The 25,269-nt window shown below is 38.5% G+C and overlaps 1 protein-coding gene across 4 annotated transcripts in view; it reads left to right on the top strand.

The window, feature by feature from the left end:
• The window catches only part of FSTL4 (follistatin like 4), a 462,461-nt gene that overhangs the window by 47,135 nt on the left and 390,057 nt on the right, over nt 1-25,269 (top strand). The window lies entirely within an intron of this gene.

The raw sequence follows: 25,269 nt of genomic DNA, 5'->3' as shown, positions 1-25,269 counted from the left end.
AAGAGCCAGCGCTGTCCAAAGACGTCTCTGTGGTCATGTGGCCGGCATGACTAAACGCAAAGGCGCACGGAACGCTGTTACCTTCCCACCAAAGGTGGTCCCTATTTTTCTGCTTGCATTTTTTACGTGCTTTCAAACTGCTAGGTTGGCAGAACCTGGGACAAGTAACTGGAGCTCACCCCATTACACGGCACTAGGGATTTGAACCGCTGAACTGCCGACCTTTCAATCGACAAGCTCAGTGTCTTAGACACTAGCTTAATTATGTAGTTGAGATATAATGTAGTTGAGATATAGACTTCGTATTTCAGTCTCAGCCAAGCTTCATTTTAACCATTTGTTTCACTTATTTTAACTTTGGAGTGAAGCAAGCAAGTGAAACTAGGGTAGTGTAGCAGCTGCTCTGATTCTTTCTGTCAACTGCCTCTTGAGTTAAAGCCAAAAGGTTATTGGCAAAATGTCAAGACTGTTGTGTGATTGGGTTTTGATTGATGGCTGTCTAAGAATGTGGAAAGAGTCTTGAAGTGCTGAAAAACAGAAGCCACCTCCCCTTTTTTTATCTATTCAATGCTTTTCTTCTCCTACAAGCAAGTTGGTGGGGTTGCAGTCTGTTATGGGATTAGGGGAGACACAGTATTTTGAATTTCCTTTGTACAAAAGTATAGTCCTTTAATAATAATTGGCAATGGTCAAAGGCTGGTTGAAAATCAGCAGAGAATTTAAGGTTAACTTTTCAGTTGTGTTTAACAGATGTTCTTGTCAGGTTACAGGTTGAATAATTTGTCTGTTTTTAGCAACACTTGGTTCCCAGGGTCAGGATATCCCATTCTGTCTTTATTTGTGTCCGAAGTGCCTTCAAATTATAGACATGTAATATTCAACACTTAAAAATAGGTTATAGATATATAGCACATGTAAAAAGTATGTAAAATAAATAGGATAAAACTAAATGACATTCACCCAGTAGTGGGCCACATCAACATTATTTTCTTTTGCCAGCATGACATCTTCCTCCATACATGTTGAAAAACTTCATAAGCACCACAGCATATATAAGATGGATTGTTCTTCTCCACATTCATACAGAGAATATCCCGTACTTTAATCTCACAGAATACAATTATTTCACATTAGAAGCTTCTCGTAGAGCCCAATGGGCTTAGTTTCTACTTTTTTGAGGGTATGGAGTAGTTCATGTTTATACTTACAAAGTCAAGGTTCATAAGCAGGACAGAAAAGTAGCATAAAAAATAATATAACCTACAGTAATAGGTAAATTTTGATACCACAGTCCACATCTGCTGCTTTATACTACACAAGTACACATTTCCATGAAATCCCTTTCTTAGAAAACTAGCATTGAACAATGACTGATACAATTATGTTTTATAATTGGTCTCCTGGCATTCCTGAACTGTCTAACCTATCTCAATTCTTTATTACATAGATTACTACTATCTCCAGTTTTGTTTGCATAGCATTTTAAACTGCACAGTACAATATTCCTTATAATTGAAAGGTTCCATCATGAAAAAAAATCCCATTATTTACCAGTTCTTGTGAGACATACTAGCAAAGTAAAAGCTATGATTGTTGTTGATTAATTTGAATTTTCCAGCCTCCTCTTAGGATGTTTTGCTGTGCAGGATAAAAATGAATACTCAATAACAAAGAGACAGTTTGATGTAATGGTTAAAACATCAGGCTAGAATTCTAGTTCTACCTTAGACACAAAGTCAGCTGGGTAACCTTAGCCTGCCCTAGGAGACAGACAATAGGAAACCATTTTTCCTATTGAAAATCTTGCCAAGAAAACTGCAGACTTATCCAGGAGTCAATATTAATTCAACAATACACATACACATGCATACATGTGAACATTCACACATACAAATTATTCATTAATAATAGCATTTTTAATCTGACACTCTCATTATTGAAAGTCTGAAATCGTACACCTAGTTATGAGTTCATGCCTTTAGTATTGAATAAAATAATGAATCAAAAAATTATTGACTAAGTAGCAGAAATATAGGCATACCAAAGGTGCTTTTTCAAGAGGGAACTGGATTTTCTGTTTTTTTTCTTTGAAGACATTTTGTTTCTCATCCAAGAAGCTTCTTCAGCTCTGAAATGTCTTCAAAGAAAAACCAGAAAGTCCAGTTGCCTCTTGAAAAAGCACCTTTGGGACAATCATGACCTGGATGACTGAGAATCTCCATAGACAGAAATACAGGCACTTTGAAAGTACAATCATGATACAGCCATATTAGAGGCTTGAAAGTATTGTGAGAAGTACACTTTCATGTGTCTAGGATCGTGCTTCATATATTTCTGTCAGTTGTTTGTTGAAAAATTAAAATTATTGTTTTGACATGGATGTTTACCCCCCTCCCCCCCAAAAAAATGTTTCTTACCAATTCTTGAAAGCACTGATATTATGCAGACATTGTTCATGGTACTTAGCCATTGTGCATGCTGTGCTGCGCTCTTGGTTTTCTCCCACCTCCATTCACTTTATGTAAAGTATGAGCAGTACTGCCTCAACAATTTATAGTGAAAGTACATGATGATGTGAAAAAAGCCCTCATACCTATTTTATATGTAATATAAAGTGCTTATCCACTCATGTAATATATGAACAATAATAATTGGAGAGACCAACAGCTCCCGCAAACAATAGTCTGCTATTTCAGACATTTTTTTTTTTTTTTGGTATTGGAAAATATAAAAAACCTAAAGCAGTGTTAAGCATTATTTGAAAAAAGAACTAAAAATCAGAATAAAATTATTTAAAATCAGTAGCAACTGCAGATGACAAACTATAGTGGCTAACTATGTCTCTTTGGTTCGACATTCTTTGTAAAGGAACCCCAGGATCCAAAAAATTAACAGGTGTTTTTTTTTTATTTAACAACAACTTCCAGAGAAATGAAAACACAGATTGTGAGCAGCCAATAATTTTAGACTAGGTAAGCTATAAATAATGCTGTCTTTCAGCACTGAATTTTAATGATAAATACTAGCAAGGAGCCAATTCCCCCCCCCCATTCTCAGCATTTGCAGTTGTAAGTCATATTTTGCTACATTGTGTTTGCTTTCATCAATCACTTTTTCCCAATACAATCTGTCAAAGTAAGCACTTCTGAATTGTAGACAGCAACACAAACAGTAGATGTGAAGAAATTCTTCAGTGCCAGTCTGAACTTTGCCTCTCTGTAATCAGAAAGTGTTTGAAGATTTACAAGCAGTGGCACTGAAGTCAAGATTGGTAAATATATGGCTGATCACAGATAATATCCCAGGGAATTTGCTAAAAAGATCAGGAGATATATGTTATATTAGTAGGCTTGGGTCACTTGTCTGCCCCTCAACTCTTCCTATGGTAATATCATATCTAAAATATGCTGCACTTAACAACAACAACAAAGCAATATATATAAGTACAGGTAGTCCTTGACTTAAAACAGTTTACTGCACTGAAAAAAGTGACTTTTGACCATTTTTTACATTTACCACAGCATGGTCCTGTGATTAAAATTTGAATGCTTGACAACTGACTCATATTTCTGATTGTTGGAATGTCCCAGGGTCATGTGATCGCCTTTTGCAACCTTCTAACAAGCAAAGTCAATGGGGAAGCCAAATTCACTTAAGAACAATATTTTTAATTTAACAACCATAGTGATTCACTGAACAAATGTGGCAATAAAGGTCATAAAACCGACGATCTGGAATGAGCTCCCCCCAGAGATACGGAGGATTCCGGATCTGTGCACCTTCCGCCGCGAGTTGAAGATGCTTTTATTTCATCAAGCTGGCCTCGCCTAAATCTTCTCCCTTTTAAGTGTGAATTTTAAATTTTTAATGTATTTTAAAATTATGGGTTTTTTAAATTACGGGTATTAATTCAGCCAAATTTATTTAATTCATTTTATTCGATTTTAAATTTTGTATGTGTTTTATTTCATGGCTGTGCACTGCCCTGAGTCCTTCGGGAGTAGGGCGGTATAGAAATTCAATAAAATAAAAATAAATAAATAAAATGGACAAAATTCACTTAACAACGGTCTCACTTAGCAATAGAAATTTTGGGGTCAATTGTGGTCATAAATTGAGGATTATTTCATTTTTATATTGTTTTGTACCTCATGCTAAATGAAAATGTGGAGCATTCTTGATTTAGTAGTCACAAATCAAGTCTCTTTTGTATGTAAACCATGACTTGTTGTTCAGTCCCTAACTAATGTCCGACTCTTCGCAACCCCATAGACCATAGCATGCCAAGCCCCCTTTCCTCCACTGTGTCCCAGAATCTGCTCAGACTCATGCCCACTGTCATTGATTACATTATCTAACCATCTCTCATCCTCTGCTGTCCCCTTCTCCTTTTTCCTTCAATCTATCCCAACATCAGGGTAGCTTAGTGTAAACACATTATGGTTAAAGAAAACATGACCTTTACATGAGAACACAAGTTTCATGTGAAAGTAACAGATTTGTTTTGTGCTGAACTTCAGGAGGTTTTGGCAACAGTAACAAAAAGGAGATTAAGTTGTGCAGGTCACTCCTATACTAGGACTTATTTGGGAGAGTGGTGCTCTGCAGTCAGCTGGAATTAAACTGGAAGTTCTACACAGCTTTTCTCCTGGTGCCGATATTATTCTAGGAACTTGTTTTTCATGGCCAATATCTTTCTGTAATGTTTACTAAGACATGAAACCCATTTGGCAAATGTCTGTTCATGGGGGTGTTGGCAAGTAAAGGCGGGAGGTATACTGTGGTAGAAAAAGAAAGTGATTTAAAGTCCTGGTTTGTCTGATAATCCCTAATTGCCTGAGTTGAATTGATAGAATAAAAGGAGAAATAGATATATGTGCTGAATATGACATAGATATGTTCCAAGTGCATGAAAGGGCTTGGGGGGAGGCGACTCTTAACAAACCTGAAACAGATAAGATGAATGGTCCGTTCTTCTGAATTGTCTTTTTTATTTCTTTTTTCCAGCACTTCTTTTTTCTTTGAAAAATGTTCTACAACATTTTTCCTTCAGGGTTTTCTATTTTTTTTTTTTTATTCCAATTGTTCGGCTCACCCTCTCCTTATAGGTTCTGAAAGGAAAGATATGAACTGAGTCTGTCCTTCCCTGAAGAGGAATCAGCGATGTTTAGAAGGGGGAGAGAAAAAAATGGCTCAACAAAAAATTATATTCCATCCCAAGATTTTGCTTGTGGAATCAGGGCAGACTCCTCTTTTTTTGAACAATTCTTTCTGTATCTTGCTCAAGAAGTGATGTAACTAATTAGGAATCGGTGTGGATGGCCTTTAATCTACTGGCTCAATGAAAAACCAAGGTAGATACTGTTCAGAGTTGACTGAAATGTTAGATAACTGCAACATACCGCTTAGATGTACTTAAATGTATTTTAGCTTTTTTCAAGAGTGGCAGATGGTCACATTATCTAAACTAATTAGTATTACCTTTTGTGTTCCTCTTGGTTGTCACAAAATCTAGTGGCACTAAGCTCTTGACTCAGCAGTACCTGCTGCTGTTCCCTCTCATTGTTTATTCAAGCGATTTCTCCTTTTGGAGCAGTTTTGCCCTTATTATTTTCCTGTATACTGTTTAGCAGTTCTGCAGTATTACTCATTATTCTGCCTTTAATGGGTGCTTCACTTATGTTCTGATTTTGCCCTATTTTTCAACCAGTGAAATAATCCTGTTTCAATTTTAGACTAGTCATTAATGTTCTTCAGAGTTCCATGGTTGCATAAAACTGAACCACAGAGTTTCACTTTCTCTTTGTGGTGTATCTAGTCTGCATCCAAGGCATTTTATTGCTTCAGGGGAAAAAAACCAAAAACAACCTCACCTCCAATAGAAGGAATGTAATGGTTTAATTCTAAGTCTAACGTTCTTCATTGCACCTGGATGTTACAGGCTACCTTGGAGGCATAGGATGTCTTATCTGCTTTCCATTCTTTAATAGTTTGCTGCCTAGTGAGTCTGCATAATAAACCTGCCTAATGATAGGACTAGTTCTCACAGATCAAGTTGGTGCCATTCTCTACCAGGCTATTTCTTAAACTCTAAGATCTAACTTATCTTCATTATTTTTTTAAAAAAGGAATTATGAAATATTGAAATAGATAGGAATCTTTAAAATATTCAAATTACTTCCTATCAGATGAATTAATGTTTTCTGCTAAGTTTCATATTTTGACTTTCTTTTCCATTGTGCTTTGCAAGACAGACTGAGCAAAACATGCTATACCAATGGTGACCTATCAAAGCATCCATTCAGTTGACTTATTAACATTTTTAATGTCCAGTTTGCGCATTTATTGTGAATCTGCAAAAAAGTTACTGGCTTTCTTTGATGAAGTCAATGGAGGATATTTGGAATACTAAAGGATGATCTGCTCCTTAAAAAACAAACAAACAAACAAACAACACATGGCTGAGTAATTGTAGTCAGTTTCTCAGTCTCTGCAAATTGCAGTGGTTTTCTAACCTCCATTTGTCAGCGAAGCTGTTAGATGTGGCTCAGAGCCTTCGGGCATATTATTCATTTGTTCTTATTTTGCTTGCAGACATCCATTCAAGAAATTGATGTCAGATTATGATTTTTTTTTAAGCCAGTCAGTCAAGAAATGATCAAACCAATCTTTCCATTGCTACTTATCTAACTTTAACAAATGGTATTTATTTGTAGGTTTACCAGCAGCCTTTTTCAGGACTGAACTGTGCTGCTGAATGTGTGGCTGACAGTTTCAAAAGCCTGATTTCTTAAATATGTTTAAATCAAGGAAAACATAGCTACAAATATGGATTTATTAACATTTGCTGCATATGTTGAATATCTAAAATGAACACATGCCAGTTTTAACAAGCATTTGTAATGTTGATAAAGTGTCACCTGTTTTCTGGGTAGAGTCTGAGGGGATATAGGATGCCACCTGACCTTGATAACTCTAGTTGGCCTTGATGTCTACTACAGGAGGCCTTGCTGTCAGCATCTGTTGTATGGTAATGGCATTAGAAATTATGTGCGCCACTGTGATACTCCCCTAATACACACTAATTAAGATTCTAAAACACTAAGAGTCCAAAAGCCTGACATAGTTAATTCCCTGCAACTGTTATGGGGTTGGTGATAGGGAATTAAAGTGGGAACTTTTTTTTAGAAAAGGTAAGAAAGAAAGGAAATATTCTTTCTTCCAATATCGGCTCTAACATTGAATGAATTCTTTTCTAAAATACTTCCGAACATGTATCCTTGAAGCCATGCTAGAAATTTGAAGACAGAAGCAAAAACAGAGTCTTTGTTTCATCTGATAATCGAGTAGCTTAAATGGAATAGAACAATGAATCAATCCACTTTGTTCATAAAACTACACCATATGCAGTCATAAATATTTCTTTTATTGAAAATGATATGCCATGCCTATGAGATCTTGCATTCTTGCTTAGAAAAAAATATTGATTTCATCAAACCAGGTTCTCTTTGTTCTTGATGTGCTGACATTTGCATATGATAAAATTTCAAATAAAACTCTTTTTTTCCAAAGAAACTGAATTTTTTTTTAAAAAAGTTTGAATTTTGCCATAAACCTCTTAGAATAATAGAATCAGAGTGTTGAGAAAATCCATTAGACCATCAAGTTTCAACTTCTGCATAGTCCAAGAATTTAAATTAAACATTCTTAATGGCTGACTCGCTTGCCCAAACACATTCAGTAAAGCAGAGCTCACCACATCTCTAGGTAACTCATTCCACTGTCAAATTGTTCCTACTATTTCTCTTAATGTATAATTGGAATCAAATGTATATTTTTTTGTAAATTAAAATCATTATTCCATATTCAGGCATTGAACTTCTACTGTGCAATACTGCATCCATGCAGGGAAGAAATTTCACATAAATAATAATAATAATTGTAGTTGTGTTAGGTTTTTACTTACTGACATGTTTGAGGGAACACACTGATACCTGCAGAGCATTCTGAGGCCACAAGAATAGTAGAATTGATGACATTCTGAATGATGGGTTGTTCCCAAACACAGTCTTTTGTGTCCTATTATTAGTGTTATTATTAACACAGTCCTATTATTATTAATACATACATCTATTCACATTTTCATTTGTGCATACAATATATATACCAATGAGATTTCCTTCAGGAGTGACATGAGACACTTATACTCCTCAGTAATCCTGAACAAGGTCGTTGTGTTCCACAACTTGAGAGTGATCAATTCTCCTCACATTAAATCTCTGAAAAATAATGCATAAAAATGTACTGTTATGATCATTTTAATTCATAGAATTTGTAGAATTCAGCAAGGTAAGTTTGATATCTGTGGATCTGGAACATGATCTAGCTGAATTGCTTTATCATGAGGCAGTTGTGCCTCCATTTCTTTGTGAGGGACAGACCACTAATATTTTGTAAACAAGTTAGATTTGCTCAAATCATGATCATAAGAGCCTTGCTGATTCACAGTATGGCTCCAGGAATGGCTATCTTAACAAAATACCAGTTTAAGCATTGATGATGTTGTCCCTGTAATATAACCTATAGCAGTGATGGCTAACCTTTTTGCCATCGCGTGCCAGGAAAGGGGGGGCAGGGGAGGGTCGCGTGCACATGTGCCCACACGCATGCACGTGCAACCCCTCCCTGCTCCTGGCACATGATGGCCTGGTAGGCCCGTTTTTCTTTCTTACCTGGTTCCAGATCCTCTCTATTTATCTGGGAAGGGCGAAAACAGCCTTTCTCACACTCTCAGAGGCCCTCCAAAGGCCTGAAACGGCCCATTTCCCAACTCCCAGTGGGACAGGAAGTGAATTTTTTTGCTGTCCCCAGCCTCCAGAGCCTCTCTAAGAGTCTCTAGGAGCCTCTCTAGGAGTCTCTCGAGGCTGGGGACAGAAAAAAGGTCACTTCCTGTCCCACCAGGAGTTGGGAAATGGGGCCTTTCAGGCCTCCGAGGGAGTGGGAAAGGCTGTTTTTGCTCTTCCCAGATAAATAGAGAGGATCTGGAGCCAGGTAAGAAAGAAAAACGGGCCTTTCCCCTCCCCTGCCCTCCAGAGGCAGGAAACAGCCTCTTTCCCTACTTCTGGTGGGCCCAGAAGGCCTGAAAATCAGCTGGCCGGTGCATGCATGTGCCCCAGAGCTGAGCTGGCGTGCCCACTGAGAAGGCTCCGCGTGCCACAGATTCGCCATGACAGACCTATAGCCTCCAGCCATCTTTCTTAGCTTTATATTTTTAATTGGACAGTTATGCAAATGAAACATTGGAGTACAGTAGCTCATCATTTTTATTTTTAAAGAATGTCAGTGAAGCCTGTGTGGACTCCAAAGGCAATTGTATAAATGGATATGATTTTTTTTTTATTTTTAGCATTCTGTTCTTTTAATTTGTTTAAAATTAAAGAAGCTAAACTTTTTTTCCTTTATTTTTTTGTCTATGGCTTGCAAAAAAAGGGAGAGGAAGGGGGAAACAGCCATTTGTCTGAAATGGTATAGGCTTTCCTGCTTGAGCAGGTGGTTGGACTGGAAGGTGTCAAAGACCACTTCCAACTCTGTTATTCTGTTAACAATTTCTTTTTATGAATTTGGCTTCACAAATGGTACCATCAGGAAAACGCAGGAGAATTGCTTAGTAATTCAGGAAAGTAGAGAAAGAGTGAGAAAAGGATTGTTGTCCTTTCCTTACTGTGAGTTTTGCTGTATCTGCCAGCAAACACAGTACTGCTGGAAATCTGATAATGTTCCGGTTGTAATGTAACCCATAGTGTGAAGTGTTCCTGAACAATATAGCCAAATTGTAGTATAGGAAGAAAGGGGGGATAAGGTTGTGAATGATATAGCCAATAGATTATCTCAATCTCTTCAAGTGAAAAGCACACTCTGTTGCACTGTAAACCAGCCATTCTTTTAGATTAAGGAACAGTTTATGCCGGAGTGATACCAGCCTCCCCAAAGAGAGAATCAAAATGTTTAAGCATTTAACAAGACAAATAGTACTAATGCAAAACTTTGCCATATACTAATTAATGCATTAATCATTCTGCCCACAAGTCAGGAAACACACACAACCTAGTGCAGATTCCTTTATCAAAAGGAAAAACAATCATTTTTCTCATTATTTTGCAGCCTCCCTCTTCTTTTTTTAAAAAAGGAAAGATTACGATCCAAAAGGGATATTTAACAATGACAAAATACTAAGAAATAATTTTTACTATTTGAACATGTAAAATATTGTAACTTTATTTTTAATACTCCTTATTTTATATTGGTTCATAACTCATAATTTGGCAATCTTATTAAAATCTGTCAAAACTCATCTACAAGTAAGGTAAGGATCGTCCATTAGTATTTTTTTCATTATTTTTAACCTGATATCATGATGTTGTGAACAGCTGTTGGTTTCTGCCTAGCCATCTATTCATATAACCACCAACCAATGGCTTCTATTAGGCCTCTGAAAACTCCTATTGTATAGGATAATAGCTAAGAAACTGGACTATGGATCAAAAATATTCTGGATCGGATTTTGTATCATTCATTGTTTCTTTAAATAGCTTTAGGCAAATAATTTATTCTTGTCTTAGACTCTCCAATTTACAATAAATGAGATGATGATGAATATAATACAATTGTACATAACTGATCCATACATTTTAGGTAGATGGTATGCAATCCATTACAAACTCTTCAAAACTTTATACGAAAATACATAGTTTTTATATTATAAAATGTTAAGAGTGATCTGTTGAATGAACATTTTGCTTTCCCATTCAAAAGGCAATATTTTGAGATATTATTTATTTTTGCTATATCTAAGTTTGGAATATCTGAGAATATGGGGGGAAAAACAGTCTAACAGCATAATGCAAGAATGGAAGCATGGAAGAAAAAGAAAAAAAAAATACCCATCTGCAACATGTTAGGTATAAATATATTTCCTTTCTATAGTCTAATAACCTATAATCACCATGCACATTACCCATTTGAAGTGAGATGCATGAAGATGGTGGAGTTAATTATCCTATTAGGGACCTGTCAGTGGTGAAACTTAATTATCAGTTTGTCATTTCCTGGCAGAAAGTGAAAACAGCTTATAAAATGGGGAAAAGAGAAGGAAATAAGAGTTATCAATTCATCAAATAGTGTTAGAAACAGTGGTAACCAAATCAGAAAAGTCTTATTAGTAGAGGAGGTCAATGTGTAATATCTTGCTGAGGACAACTTTATAGAATTCTAGGCATCCTCCTCCTCCTCCTTCCCCCCTCTTTCTCCAACTAAATTTCCTTTCTTGATCGTTTAGAAATCTGATGTGTCTGTACCTTTTACAATTATGAAAACAGTCAGGTTCTTGACTTAGAGGTTATTCGAAAGATTTTGAGAAAAATACTGAATGATATTTCTCTTCATGAGAAGTTATGTACTACTCTAGGTACAATACCAGATTCAGGATGTAGGGGCCTCGTAGGACACACTGACTGATGGTGCCACGTTCTGCTGATGTAAAAATTCACATTTTTTTAAAGAATTATTTGGAAGAAGGGGGGAAAGTGGTGCCCACAGAGTTCTGGCAACCTAGACCAGTGCCAACTTGGTCTTAACCTAAAGCTGGCCCTGCCTGTGTACAGCAGAAACAATGTTTTGAAGATATCAGAGAATCTGTTTAAAATCAGATCATTCATACCTTTCCTTCATTTCAGATATTATGAGAAAAATTCATTTGGGATATTATGAGAAAATTTCATTTGCTTGATCAATAGCAAGATGAATGCCTACAGCATAATACTTTCTTATACCTACAGACCCTTATGAACAAGAGAGAAACTTTTTATTGCCTTTTTTTCTCAAGTGAATAGCTAACTTTTTGTTTCCATATTTCTTCTATCACTTCTAATCTTTTCAGGTCAGGTCTGGTCAGAGTTTCTTTTCTCTTGTTGTTTGTTCACTCTTGCAAAAGGCTCTCACTTCTAATCTTCTGCATGCATATTACAGAGTCCCTGACTTACAACCACAACTGAGCCCAAAATTTGTGTTGCTAAGTGAGACAGTGTGACAATAAGATGGATTTTACTCCATTTTACCCAGGGGTGGGTTCTAAATTTTTTTATACTGGTTCTGTGGGCGTGACTTATTTTTTGGTTGTGGTTTGATGGTCATGTGACAAACAATTCTTTAGGATTTAGCAGAGGTACTGGTCTACCAGGCTTTTAACTGCTTGCAAAGCCGTACTGGTCTACCCATTCGTTTTTTGAGCGCACTGTTCTACCACCACATTGCCTTTTACCACTGATCAGCTGTAGGCCGGCCCTTTGAAGCGCCGCGGCAAGAGTTTAAAGAGTTTTTTGACGCTCTGCCACCACCGAGAGCATCGGAAACCACTTTCAGGTAGCTTGGCCTCAATTGCCAATCTACCTCCACCGAGCGGTTTACAAGGAGCGGATCGGTTCTAGCTGATCAGTTGGGAGGCTTCTTGGCTTCTCAATTTAAAACTAAGGTGTCTTGTTTTTTTCTCCCTCTTCTTTGTCAAGTGAGCCCTGATTTTTTCCTTCTAGCCAATCAGCTGGGACTCGGGAGGCAGCGAATAGATTGGGGGTGGGGCCAGTCAGAGGTGGTATTTACCAGTTCTCCGAACTACTCAAAATTTCCACTACCAGTTCGCAAGAATCGGGGAGAAGCGGTAGCAACCCACCATTGATTTTACCCCATTTCATGATGTTTCTTGCCACAGTTATTAAGTGAATCATCGCAGTTGCTAAGTTAGTAATGCGGTTATTAAGTGAATCTGGCTTCCCCAATGACTTTGCTCGTCAGAATGTTGCAAAAAGTGATCACATAACCCTAGGATAGTGATGGCTAACCTTTTCTGGACCGGGTGTCCAAAGCGTGTGCCCGAACCCCACAATGCAATGCGTGCATGGTCCCTGTGCATGTGTCCTGCCCACCACATGTGCCTCATTCCCCATATGCATTCTCCTGCATGCACACACGCTCCCCTGTGCGTCTCATGCATGCGCAGCAGAGACCTGAAGACCAGCTGGCTGGCAGGAGGTGTGCGTGCATGTGCAGCAGAGCTGAGCTGGGGTGACTGCTCACGTGCCCACAGAGAAGGCGCTGCGTGCCACCTCTGGCACTTGTGCCATAGGTTCGCCATCACGGCCCTAGGACAATGCAATCATCATAAATATGAGTCAGTTGCCAAGCCTCTGAATTTTGATCATGTGACTGTGGGGATGCTGCAACAGTTGTAAGTGTGAAAAACTCATATATTACTTTTTTTTCAGTGTGATTGTAATCTCAAACAGTCATTAAATGAACTGTTGTAAGCCGAGAACTACCCACATTGACTTCTTCAGAAAAACCTATCAGAATTAAAAGTGAAATGTGTATGGATACACTTTACAGATTTCCTCTTTGAAAATTAATCCATTTACGATAAATTTCTTCCTTTTGAAAATGAATCCACTTCTTTAAATATTCTTTATTTCCTCAGTGTTAAATGTTTAAATTTCCTGCCTCTGAAAGACCTTTCTGTTACTGCAAAATTGCTCAGATTTAAATCTGAAAATTTTAACCTACTTATTGGAACTATGCTATCATATTTTTGTACAGGGATGAACAAATAGTGTATTGCAGGTGTTACCTGATCTGCAAGATGATTTTTAGCACAAAGTTTTGATTCCCCAAGAGAAACCATGTTTGGATCTCAACATAGAAATTTGAGAGGAAGGGGAGAATTGTTCTTAAATTGAAGCTTACATTGCAGAAGTTAATGTCACTTCATGCTTACAATCAATTTAAATGCTATTTAAATTCATTACATAGCAGTAATAAATTTCCAAAAGCAAAACTGTCAAAGGAGCTTTCCAGACCATAAGCCCATCCATTTACCTGGCCTTTAAAATGTACATTTAAATGAATTAGGAATACTTCTGAATTGGTAGCCTTCTTCCCTACCTTATTCATTTATTTAAACAAACAAGTTTCAAGATCGAATCTAGCAATCCTAGTTTGCCCTTCTACCCTCAATTCCCATAGCCCTGCAAAGGAATCTAATTTTCCAAACACAGCCAGGAGGTTGGATAAATTCCTTATCTTGCATTGCAAGTTGTTCCAAAGAATATATTTACTGAAAAGGCACACCATTGAGCCCCAGTATCCCATAGCTCTTACAGTGTAAATATCCTCATTTTTCCCTCAATTACCAAAAATCATGGATGGAAAAAAGATCCTGCAGGTACCCGTGCACTAAGCTGTGAGGGGTTTAAAAGTGATACCCAAACCTTGAAATGGACCCAGTAGCACATAAGTAATAAATGCAGTGATTAATAACAGTAGCACTTTGACTTATATACCACTTCATGGTGCTTTACAGCACTCTCAAAATGGTTTATAGAGTTTGCATATTGCCCCCAACAATCTGTGTCTTCATTTACCGACCTTTGAAGGATGGAAGGCTGAGCCAACCTTGAGCCGGTCAGGATTGAACTACTGGTAGTCAACAGAGTTAGTCTGCAATACTGCATTCTAACCATTGCATCACCATGACATAGGTGTTACATTAGTGGCAGGTAGGCTTCTACATATTGGGCCAGCTATATTTCCAAGAACAATCTTACATAGAACATGTTACAATACAAAAGACAACAAAGATGTGCATCACTATTGCTAGGGAACCTAGGTGGAAAAAGACCCACAGTTTGTAATAGCATAACTTACAAATCTGGGATGATCCCCAAGTTGCATGTCTGCTCTTTGGGGAAGCCCTACTCAGATCTAAAGTTGGGGCTTTGATCATGCTGGACCCATCATTGAAAAACGACACGGCTTTGTCTTGTCTTGCATGATTTAAAGTGAGCTTGTTTTGATCTTTACATCCATCAGGCACCAGGTCAGGATGTTTACAGCATTCCCCTTGCTATCCTGGGTGGAGATGTGCAGATGGTTATCATCACTCCGTATTGACAGATTGTATTCCCCAGAAACTTCATGTAGATCTTAAACAACCCTGTGGAAATCTACAATGGAGTAATCATAGGTATCATCATTCTTCCCCAGTACAATAGCAGTTGGAATGGCCTGCTTAGGAAGGACTGGTGTCATTGCAATGTAGTGCCTCTAAATTCTAACCTTTGCATATTGTCAAGAAGGTTACCAAACTTGACTGTACGGAAGGAGGCTGAGAGGCTTGGTAGGATCAAGAGCAGTAGTGGTTTCCACTTACCTTCACTACTAGTTCGGAACTGGGAATGCACATGTGTGCTTGCTTCGCTCACGCTCTGTGCTTCTGCTCAGAAAGTCCGTGATGATGTCCAGGTGGAGCCTCCCACCGCTACCACTACTGGTTCGCCTGAACAGGGGTGAACCGGTAGAAACCCACCACTGATCAAGAGGGCAAATTCCAGTGGTGGGTTGCCCCAGGTTCGCACGGGTTCTATAGAACTGGTAATAAAACTGGTGGGAGGCTCCGCCCACCAACCCCGACATTATCAAAATGCTTCTGCGCATGCGTGGCCCCTTTGCAAACTGGTAGTAGAACCCACCCCTGGCACATTCCCTCTATCCAAGACCTATAAAAGATCACCCAAGAGGGTTGCAGTTTTCCTTGTCCAAGACTAAACTATCCTGAGTGTAATAGGAAGAAAGGAATCACATTAAAATGGAGCACATAACATCAAAATAAAAATCCTCTGCCATATTCCTATTTGTATTCATAACAATTGGGAAATAAATAGATTTAAGGGCTATTTGCCACAACTTGCTAATAGCTTGTTCAGGTTCATCTAACATAAGAACAGATGCAACAATCTGATTGTTATCTTTGCTAAATGTTTTCCCCACATATAAGAGAGAAAGCATTTCTCACACTGAGTATGGAACCAATGCATCTTAATAAATAACTAATTTAATAAATGTGTAAACAGAATATAATATACTTCTCTAGATGATACTTTACAAGACCTGTTGTTAGCCATGTTTGTTCAAACATTTCTGTTTCCTATGTAAATGCTCTCTCCAAGCTGTATTATTGTAAACAGGGTCTCCTGGCTTAGTAATTAGATCCTGTGTTTGTGAATATATTTTTAATAAATTAAATCTGTAAATGGTCCAGTCATTTTTTGGAGTCAAGGAGTGAAAAAAGTGTTGCATATTTAGTAATGTAATTACTTTTTCAAATAAATTTCATGAGTATTTTATTGTATGCTCAAATACATATTTATTGCACCAAAGCAAACCTGAATGAAGAGTTCTTATTGTTGAATTAATACAGATATTGAAAAGTCCCAGAATTGAACTCGATTCAATTTCATCATTTCCCCCACTTGTTCTACAAATATAATATTTTCCCTAAGCTTACAGATACATATTTATATTTATAAATATTTATAAAAAATATTTCCTAATTTTCCCTAATCTTATGGAATACTCACTCAGACACACATACACACAAATAAGCACAGTTTTAATTGAACAAAGTACAAAATCAACTAAAATTGTTAATTTTAAATTGAATGCGACTTTTAGTGTACTGGGATGTGATGAGAATGCACCTGAGTGAGCCAGAGCTTACTTTTCATGAAATTCCATAATAAGAAGAAACCTCAAATTGATCAGGAAAAAAGCCTACCTTGGACTGGGCAATGGACTGAAATCCAGTTTTAAGTGGATGAGACCAAGCAAATATTTGTTTACTGCTATTCTGTGCTTATTTACCTGTCCTTAGTCAGGACAATTAGGCAAACAATTGCCTAATTTTTAGCATGCAAAATATTCAAATTAAAATGTATGTATATATGCATGCATACATGCATGCATGTATATCATTGGAAGAAGCTCATAGGTATCTCTCGAATAGGTGAAGCTTGGCTTGATCAAAGATTTTGAAATCTAATCTTTTTAATCTACTTTTAATTCATTAAAAAAAAGTTAAAATACAAAATTCCAATCTCCTTCGATCCTTTTAGGGAAAACCAATTTATCACTTTTCCACCCGGTCAGTTTTCTGCTGTTGTGAACGACTGCAAGCTTCAACTTTGGGAAGGCATGTGCAATGTGCAATCCACTCAGTTAGTTCAAAGTCTGTAAGATCCATATTTTTTTCAATCTTCTTCACCAAATCTGCCAGTTTTAAATCAAATTTCTTTTGTGAATCTGATTTATCTACACTTACTTGCATCTGAACAATTTTTCAACCATTATCATTTCTTCAAACTTTTTTTTAAAAAAAGCTTTCAACTAAGGATTGCAAGTTACCAAATGGGTTTTTTTTAAATGCCAGCTACATTTGCTTGTCTGTAATCTGATAATTGTTGCTCTGTGTAACTTAGCAACGATAGATAACAGAACACAGGAAACAGAGAACATTGAATTAATATTCCTCAGAGTGAAAAAATAGATAAAGAAGCAGGGAAGATATTTTCTGGATATTTTGATCCAAAATTACAAGAAAAAAAAAAAGCTCTAAACTTTTTGCAAGTTAATAAAATGCAAAATTCCTGTGGTGAGAGTCCAGTATACCATGTTTTCTTGAAAATAAGACTCTGTCTAATATTTTTTTTGAATGCTGAAATAACCGCTTGGCCTTATTGCCATGTACTCAAAGGCCTGATTGGGCTTATTATCAGGGGATGTCTTAATTTGGGGGAAACAGGGTAGATGTAAATCAAATGAAAACACTTTCACTACACAGGAAAATACAGTGATTTCCTTCCTTACTGCCTAAGCAAAAGTTATTCAAAACAACAACATAAATCAAAAGGAAAGGAAAAAAAAATAACGAAGTCCAGCAGCGGGTTAAAATAGATCAACATTCAAGCAGCAAGTCAATTTTAAAGTTAAAGAACAAAGTGAAACAGAAGCTTCAAAAAGTGAGGTTAAAATCCAGGTATACTTAAGAAAATAAACTGCTGAGAGGAAAGATGGATGATTGGTGACTTTCCAACAGCTCCCACAAGGAACTGCAATCTTCAGGATTCCTCTTCCCAAGGTGGGTCGATGGCTGTCTGGAAGCCATCTTGGGTCTTTCCTAAGTGCTCTCATTCAGATCCAGGGAGCAGCACTGCCAAAGAACCAGCTTTGGTAGTAAAATCAGCAGATCTTCAGCAGGAAAAAAGAAAAGTTCCCACTGTTTAGCAGTCATTTTGTGGAGAACCTGAAATCTAAAATTTCTAACAACTGAACTGAGCATCCCTCATTACTAGCTATTTGTCCTGGGAATGTTGTGGTTTATAGTTCAAGACCATTTGATATGTCTTAAATTACCTACTCCTGAGATGCAGAGACTGCTAGCCTATGATTAGCACTGATGATGTTATCTAGTTGGGTAAGGAAAAATCAGATAAAATCAGATGCTGATTGTTGCTTCTACTATAAATTGTGCAAGAAAAAGGCATCTGTGGTCTGACTACAGGTTTGTATGGTATATCTTCTCTCTTGCAGGCAGATCTTAATAAGTGCTGGCACTGAGGCAAAATGAGGAATGATTCTGTGCCAGAAAGGTTTGAGGAAAAAGATCACAGCAGTTCATAAGTATTGGAAGGATGTAGCAATTAGAAGGATTGCTGAGTGGATGCATAGTCATCACTGAGTGAAAAGGAAGTTGACAGCATGGGTCTAGGGTGTACAATAGAAGACTGCAGAATTTTCCATTAATTCTGAACATTAATGCAATGGTAAAGTCACTTCTTCAGCAAGATCTTCTTTTGTTCTTTAGCATCACTTTAAATATGTTACCAAGAGTCCTTGCAGAGCAGAAGATAGTATATAAAATTAGAAGCTTTCAGCCAGCTCCCAATGCAAAGAAATAGCCAAATAGTTTTGGCTGGAGCTGCAGATACTTGGTAATAAGGTTTACTGTCTGCATTATGTGTTCCAGGATTAGACAAATGGCAGGTAGAAATAGCAGTGTAGACTAATCCGGTGGAATATTAAGTACATTCTAGCAATAAGAAATCCTCAATTTCTCTGATTTTAAGCCTGTTGCCCAAACTGGGCAATGAAGAAAGATGAATTATGTTGTTTAATGTTATATGACATTAGCAAATTGTATTGTTTCATTTGTTTATATCTTTAGCTAGAGTTAAATTCATCATGGTTGATACATTAGACAGATTACTGTGTTTATTCAAATTCTCAGTAGATTTACCACCGAATTACTTTTAACTAAGTTCCTGTCTTACAATATACTTTAAGATTTCTGTTTTTATTCTGATAGAGCAGAAAGATTTTTCCATTCAAAAACAGCAGTAACTAAGTACTCTTTGCCATTGATACCAATTCATTTTTTTTAATCTCTCACTATCTGCATTCTATTTCTATAGGGTCAATGTGCACACATAAATTTTATTTATTTATTTATTTATTTTTCATATTTGTATACCGCCCTACTCCCGAAGGACTCAGGGCGGTGAACAGTCATAAATAATACAAAGACATATAAAAGTTAAAGACTATTAAAAAACAGATCAAATAATTTAGGCTCAAAAAATTAAAATCAAAACATCCAAAATTGATAATTCATTACAAAAATAACAATGTGGAAAAGACTGATCATATCATTTGCATGTGAAAGGAGGCCCTTCTGTCTTGGGAGATATTGCCTATGGGGGGAAGGGTATGTATGAAGAGAAAGTTATACAGTATGTACAGTATATGAGCATATTTTTGTAACTGTGTGTATAGAGACTGTGCTACATAAAAACATGCGTATATGTTTGCTGGCAAATGCATAGCTGAATTACCTGCCATGGTGTCTGAGGCTCAACTACATCAAGCAAGCAAGCAAGCAAGCAAGCAAGCAGAATAGAGCTGGAAGGGACCTTGAACGTCTTCTAGTCCAAACCCCTGCTCAAGTAGAAAACCCTATACCTGTGATAGCGAACCTGTGGCATGCGTGCCACAAGTGGCACATGGAGCCATATCTGTGGGCACACAATTTTTGCCCTAGCTCAGCTCCAGCACACATGCACGCGCTGGCCACCTGATTTTCGGCCCTTCCGGGCCCACCAGAAATCGGGAAATGGGCTGTTTCTGCCTCTGGAGGGCCTCCGGGGTGGGGGGAGGCCGTTTTCGCCCTTCCCAGGCTCCTAGAAAGCCTCTGGAGTCTGGGGAGGGTGAAAAACAGGCCTTCCGGGCCACCTGGAAGTCAGGAAACAGGCCGTTTGGAACCCTTCCAGAAGGGTTTGGAAGGCCGTTTTTGCCCTCCCCAGGCTCATAGAAAGCCTCTGGAGCCTGGAGAGGACAAAAAACTGGGCTACCAGGTGCACCGTGCCATCATGTGCCAAAAGCAGGGGGAGCCTGGGGGGGTGTCGTGTGCACATGCGCAGGGGGGTCAGGGCGCATTGAATTATGGGTGTGGGCACGTATGCATGCAACCCCCCTGCGCTCCTACCACTTTTGGCACGTGATGGCAAACAGGTTAGCCATCACTGCCCTATACCATTTCAGATAGGTGGCTATCCAATTTTTTCTTAAAAGCCTTCATTGATGAAGCATCCACAACTTCTGAAGGAAAGCTGTTCCACTGGTTAATTGTTCTCACTGTTAGGAAGTTTCTCCTTTGTTCCAGGTTGCTTCTCTCCTTCTCCTTAGTTTCCATCCATTGTTTCTTGCCTTGCCTTCTGGTGCTTTGAAAAATAAGTTACCCCCTCCTCTTTGTGGCAGCCTCTCAAATACTGGAATGGGGTGGCATGGTAGCAGGAATACTGCTATCATTTCACCCCTACTCCTTCTTTTCTCTAGACTGGCCATATTCAATTCCTGCAACCATTCTTCATATGTTTTTGTCTCCATGCCCTTAATCCTCTTAGTTGCTCTTCTTTGCACTTTTCCCAAAGCCTCAAAATCTTTTTTTGTAATGTGGTGACCAAAACTGATGGTCTTACTAAGGATTTATAAAGTGGTACTAATACTTCTCGTGATTTTGATTCTGTGCCTTTGTTTATACAACCAAGATTGTATTAGCTTTTTTGGCTGCTGCTGCATACTGCTGTCTTATGTTTAAGTGATCGTCCACTAGGACATTGTCAATATTACATTTCCATCTTTGAGTTTATCAAATGATTTTTGTTATTGTTATTCATTTGAGCCAGATTTACTCTAGGGGACCGCCTGGAATAATTCCTGCAGTTTTCTTAACAAGCATCTTGGAAGTGCTTTGCCATTGCATTCTTAGAATTGAGAGAATGTGACTCAAGAGCCTAAGATCAAGCAACTGGCTTTGTGCCTAAGGCAGGACTGAAACTCATGTCTAATCTCCTGATTTCTAGGTACTTTTACCTGGCACCTTAACCATTAAAACAAATCATCAAGTGAATGTCGATAACTAATTAATTAATCCATTACCCTTTTGGCCCATCTGTAACAGGCATAACAGTCCTGAATGGGTGGTAAATAGAGCAATTTAAAAAATGCATTCAGAACAAACAGTTCTGCTACATGGTTCTTCCCTTTCTAGCACTTGAAACTTATCTCAGATGACAATATATAGGTGAATGAAAATCTGAATAGCAGAACGTAATCTGGAAAAAGTGTTTCAGGCCTTTATCAGGCTCAAGTGAGAGCATATGTCCTGGTCACTCATTAAAGCATGCTGCATTTTTCTGGCTCCCATGGGTATCTGAAAAATAGGTATTGCTGATGTAAGGAGAGCGTGACTCTCCAAACTTGCACAAAAACTAAAAGAAGGATTGATTTAAAGAATTCCAAAGAGGTGCTGGGCTCACTTGCATTCTGAATAAGTTTCAACCCACCCAGAGCCCTATAAAGAACTATTTTGAAGACTGAAATTAAATTAAACTATTTTGAAGACTGAAATTAAATTAACAGCACGTGTCCTGCTGTTGTCCTCTGACATGCCTGATTACATCCTGATTGACAATGGCTTTTTGTCTTTTTAAAATACCTATATCTGAAGTGGTCTCACAATTTGTCACTCTGAAGCACTGACTTAAGAGTGCTGTCTCTAAGGTATTTTGCTGAAGGATGAATGAAAAGGAACACATCAGAGAACATCAGTGGGACCAAGATTGTTGGATCCTTCTGCCATCTCCATTTGGGCTAACACCCAAGACTAAGAATGAAAGTATGTTACAGCATTTTATTGTAGATATAATCTCTAATAATACTAAAGAGTTATCTCTATTTTGTAGAAAATATTGCTACTTAGCATCCCAGATACTAGTGAATTATAATTTCTTTTGATACTTGTGATTAAATTTATAAATAAGCTAATTGAAATGTAATTTACTCATTTAAGAAAGAACTGCAACAAAGTGTAATAGCATACAATTTGCTCTGTAGTATTTCATGTAAGGAATTAGATACAGCTGGGTATGATAATGATACATTTTCCATTCTGAATTTATTTTACTTTGATGTCTTTAGATCTTTTTAATAAGCTGCCTTCAGAGTGTATTCCCAATAATGTTGGGAACTATAATAGTATTGCATTCAGAAACACACACCCCCCTTTTTTTTTCAAATGAGGTGTGGAGTTGACTAAAGTTTCTTGAATTTGTAAGTTCAGAGGCATTCAGAGAAAAAACACTCAATATTGTGTTACTGTAATGATCGTCATAGACACTTGCATTGTGGATCATACCAGCCTCTTTGAGATTCTCTTGCTTGCAAGCAGAATGAAATACAATCAATTTGTATTGATTTATTTTTGTTGTTCAGTCTCTAAGTCAATGATGGCTAACCTTTTCCAGGCTGAGTGCCCAAAGTGTGCTCGCACGTATGCACATGCACCTGCGTGCACCCGAACCCCCAAAATGCAATGCACACATGGTCCCCCGCATGCACCCTCCCATGCATGCGCCCCACCCCATGCATATGCCCCATTCACACACAGCCCCCGTGTGCGCCCTGACACCCACACATGCGCAGCAGAGACCCGAAGACCAGCTGATTGGCGGGAGGCTCATGCGCATGTGCAGTGGAGCTGAGCTGGGGTGACAGCTCGCATGCCCACAGAGAGGGTGCTGCATGCCACTTCTGGCACACGTGCCATAGGTTTGCCAATAAAGTTGTGTCTGGCATGCCAAGCCCCACTGTCCTCCACTATCTCCTGGAGTTTGCCCAAATTCATGTTCGCATTGATGACACCATCTAACCATCTCATCTTTCCAAATATCAGGGTCTTTTCCAATGAGTCACCTCTTCTCTTTAAGTGGCCAAAATATTTGAATTTCAGCTTCAGTATCTGTCCTTCGAAAGAACAGTCAGGGTTGATTTCCTTTAGAATTGAGTGATTTGATCTCTTTGCAGTCCACAGAACTCTCTCTTCTCCAGCACCACAATTTGAAAGCAAGATTTCTTCAGTGCTCAGCCTTCCTTATGGTCCAAATGTCTCAGCCATACATTACTATTGGGAAAACCATAGCTTTGACTCGATGGACATTTATCAGCATGGTGATGACTCTGTACATATTGGTGATGTCTAAATATCTTAATATTAGCTATATTCAGGCATAAAAGAAAAATATCTTAATTAATTAATTAATTAATTAATTAATTAATATGTTAATTAGAATCAGAATAGAGCTGGAAGGGACCTTGGAGATCTTCTAGTCCAACCATCTGCTCAAGCAGGAGACTCTATACCAGTGATGGCTAACCTTTTTGCTATCGTGTGCCAGGAGGAGGGGCGGGGGAGGTTTGTGTGCATGTGTGTGCCCACACCCATAATTTTATGCACCCCGCCCCACGCATGCACCCGTGAACCCCCCACACTCCTGGCACGCAATGGTCCGGTAGGCCTGTTTTTCTTTCTCACCTGGCTCCAGATCCTCTCTATGCATCTGGGGAGGGTGAAAACAGCCTTCCCCACCCCCTTGGAGGCTCTCTGGAGGCCTGAAACGGCCCATTTCTCAACTTCCAGTTGGACAGGAAGTGACTTTTTTGCTGTCTCCAGCCTCCAGAGCCTCTCTAGGAAGAAGCCTGCAGCCGCTGCATCTTTTGGCACAAGAAGCGCCTCCAGGCACACCGAAAAAAGAGGCTGTGGCTGCAGGCATCTCATGACAAGGAGGCCGAGATGTGGGCTGGTGGGGAGCCCAGTGGTGATGGTTCAACCCTGGATTGGCTTCCCTGGCAGGCAGCTGTGGGAGGAAGGTAAGAACACAAAGGGAGAACGGGCAGCGGGTGGAGAACGGGCAGCGGGTGGCAAGTGCATTCCCCGACCCAGTTGAGGTGGGCAGCAAGCAGGCAGCGGATCTAGCACAAGGCTGGAGCCAGGGAATGTGCATTTTCCAACCTGGTTGAGGCAGGCAGCAGCTCCGGGGCCTTGGGGAATTGCACGTACCTGGGCCCCAACCCAAGACAAAAGGTGAGTGGGCGGCATGCATTGCTTACCTTTGGTGAGCTGAGCAGGTGACTGCCGAGGCAAGTAGCTGGGGAACTTATATAGGGTGGGGGTAGATGGGTTGGCTGAACAGCCAGAAGCGCCAAGCAGGCGAGCGGGTGGGCATGGGCCAGGCCACCAGGGATGATTGCTACCAGTTTGCTGAACTGATGGCAATCAACACTACTGGTTCGGCCAAACTGGTCCGAACTGGTAGGATTTCACCCCTGACATCATCTATATGCAATGTGGTATATAACTATTTACAGTATTTAGCCTTGTAATTACTAGGATTTTTTAAAAAAAATATTTTATGAAGATCTAGGTCAGAAATATTACAGAAATTATCTCTTTTGCTTCTACCTTTACATATACTGTATATGCTGCTTTCCAATTAGATTTATAATGGAAGTCTATATTTCTTTTTGTTTTTTGAAGGAGGCAATGAAAATTTCCTAAAAGGGAAACATTTAAAAAGCAAATCCTTTTGCAGATAGTATATTAATCATAGTTAGGACTTTTCATTCATTGCCTAAAAAGCAGGATTGGATAGCACTTTGTAAGATAGTGTACATATGATCTGGGGATAGCTTCTTCTTAAAATAAAAACTGAGAATTTGAGGATTGTGACTCATCAAAGAGACTGCTTCTACTTAAGAAAACACAAGATATATTTGCATAACTACTTCCCAGTCTGGCTTTTTTTTTTTTTTAAAGAATTTCTCTCTTGAGTACTCTCAGCTATTTACCCATTTAAGGGGTAAATTTGTGTACTGAATACATCCTTCAGATGGAAAATAAAACTTAATATTCTAATATGGTAGAAATAAATGAAAAAATATTCTACTATGCTGAAAGAGAAACAAACTGAAAGGCCTTGAAGAGAATAAATACTTTAT

The sequence above is a fragment of the Pantherophis guttatus genome, chromosome 2 (genome assembly GCF_059756535.1).
Source record: "Pantherophis guttatus breed Tessera chromosome 2, ASM5975653v1, whole genome shotgun sequence".
NCBI lineage: Eukaryota > Metazoa > Chordata > Lepidosauria > Squamata > Colubridae > Pantherophis > Pantherophis guttatus.
Note: the sequence above shows the minus strand (reverse complement) of the source record. Positions and strands in the feature narration are given on the sequence as shown.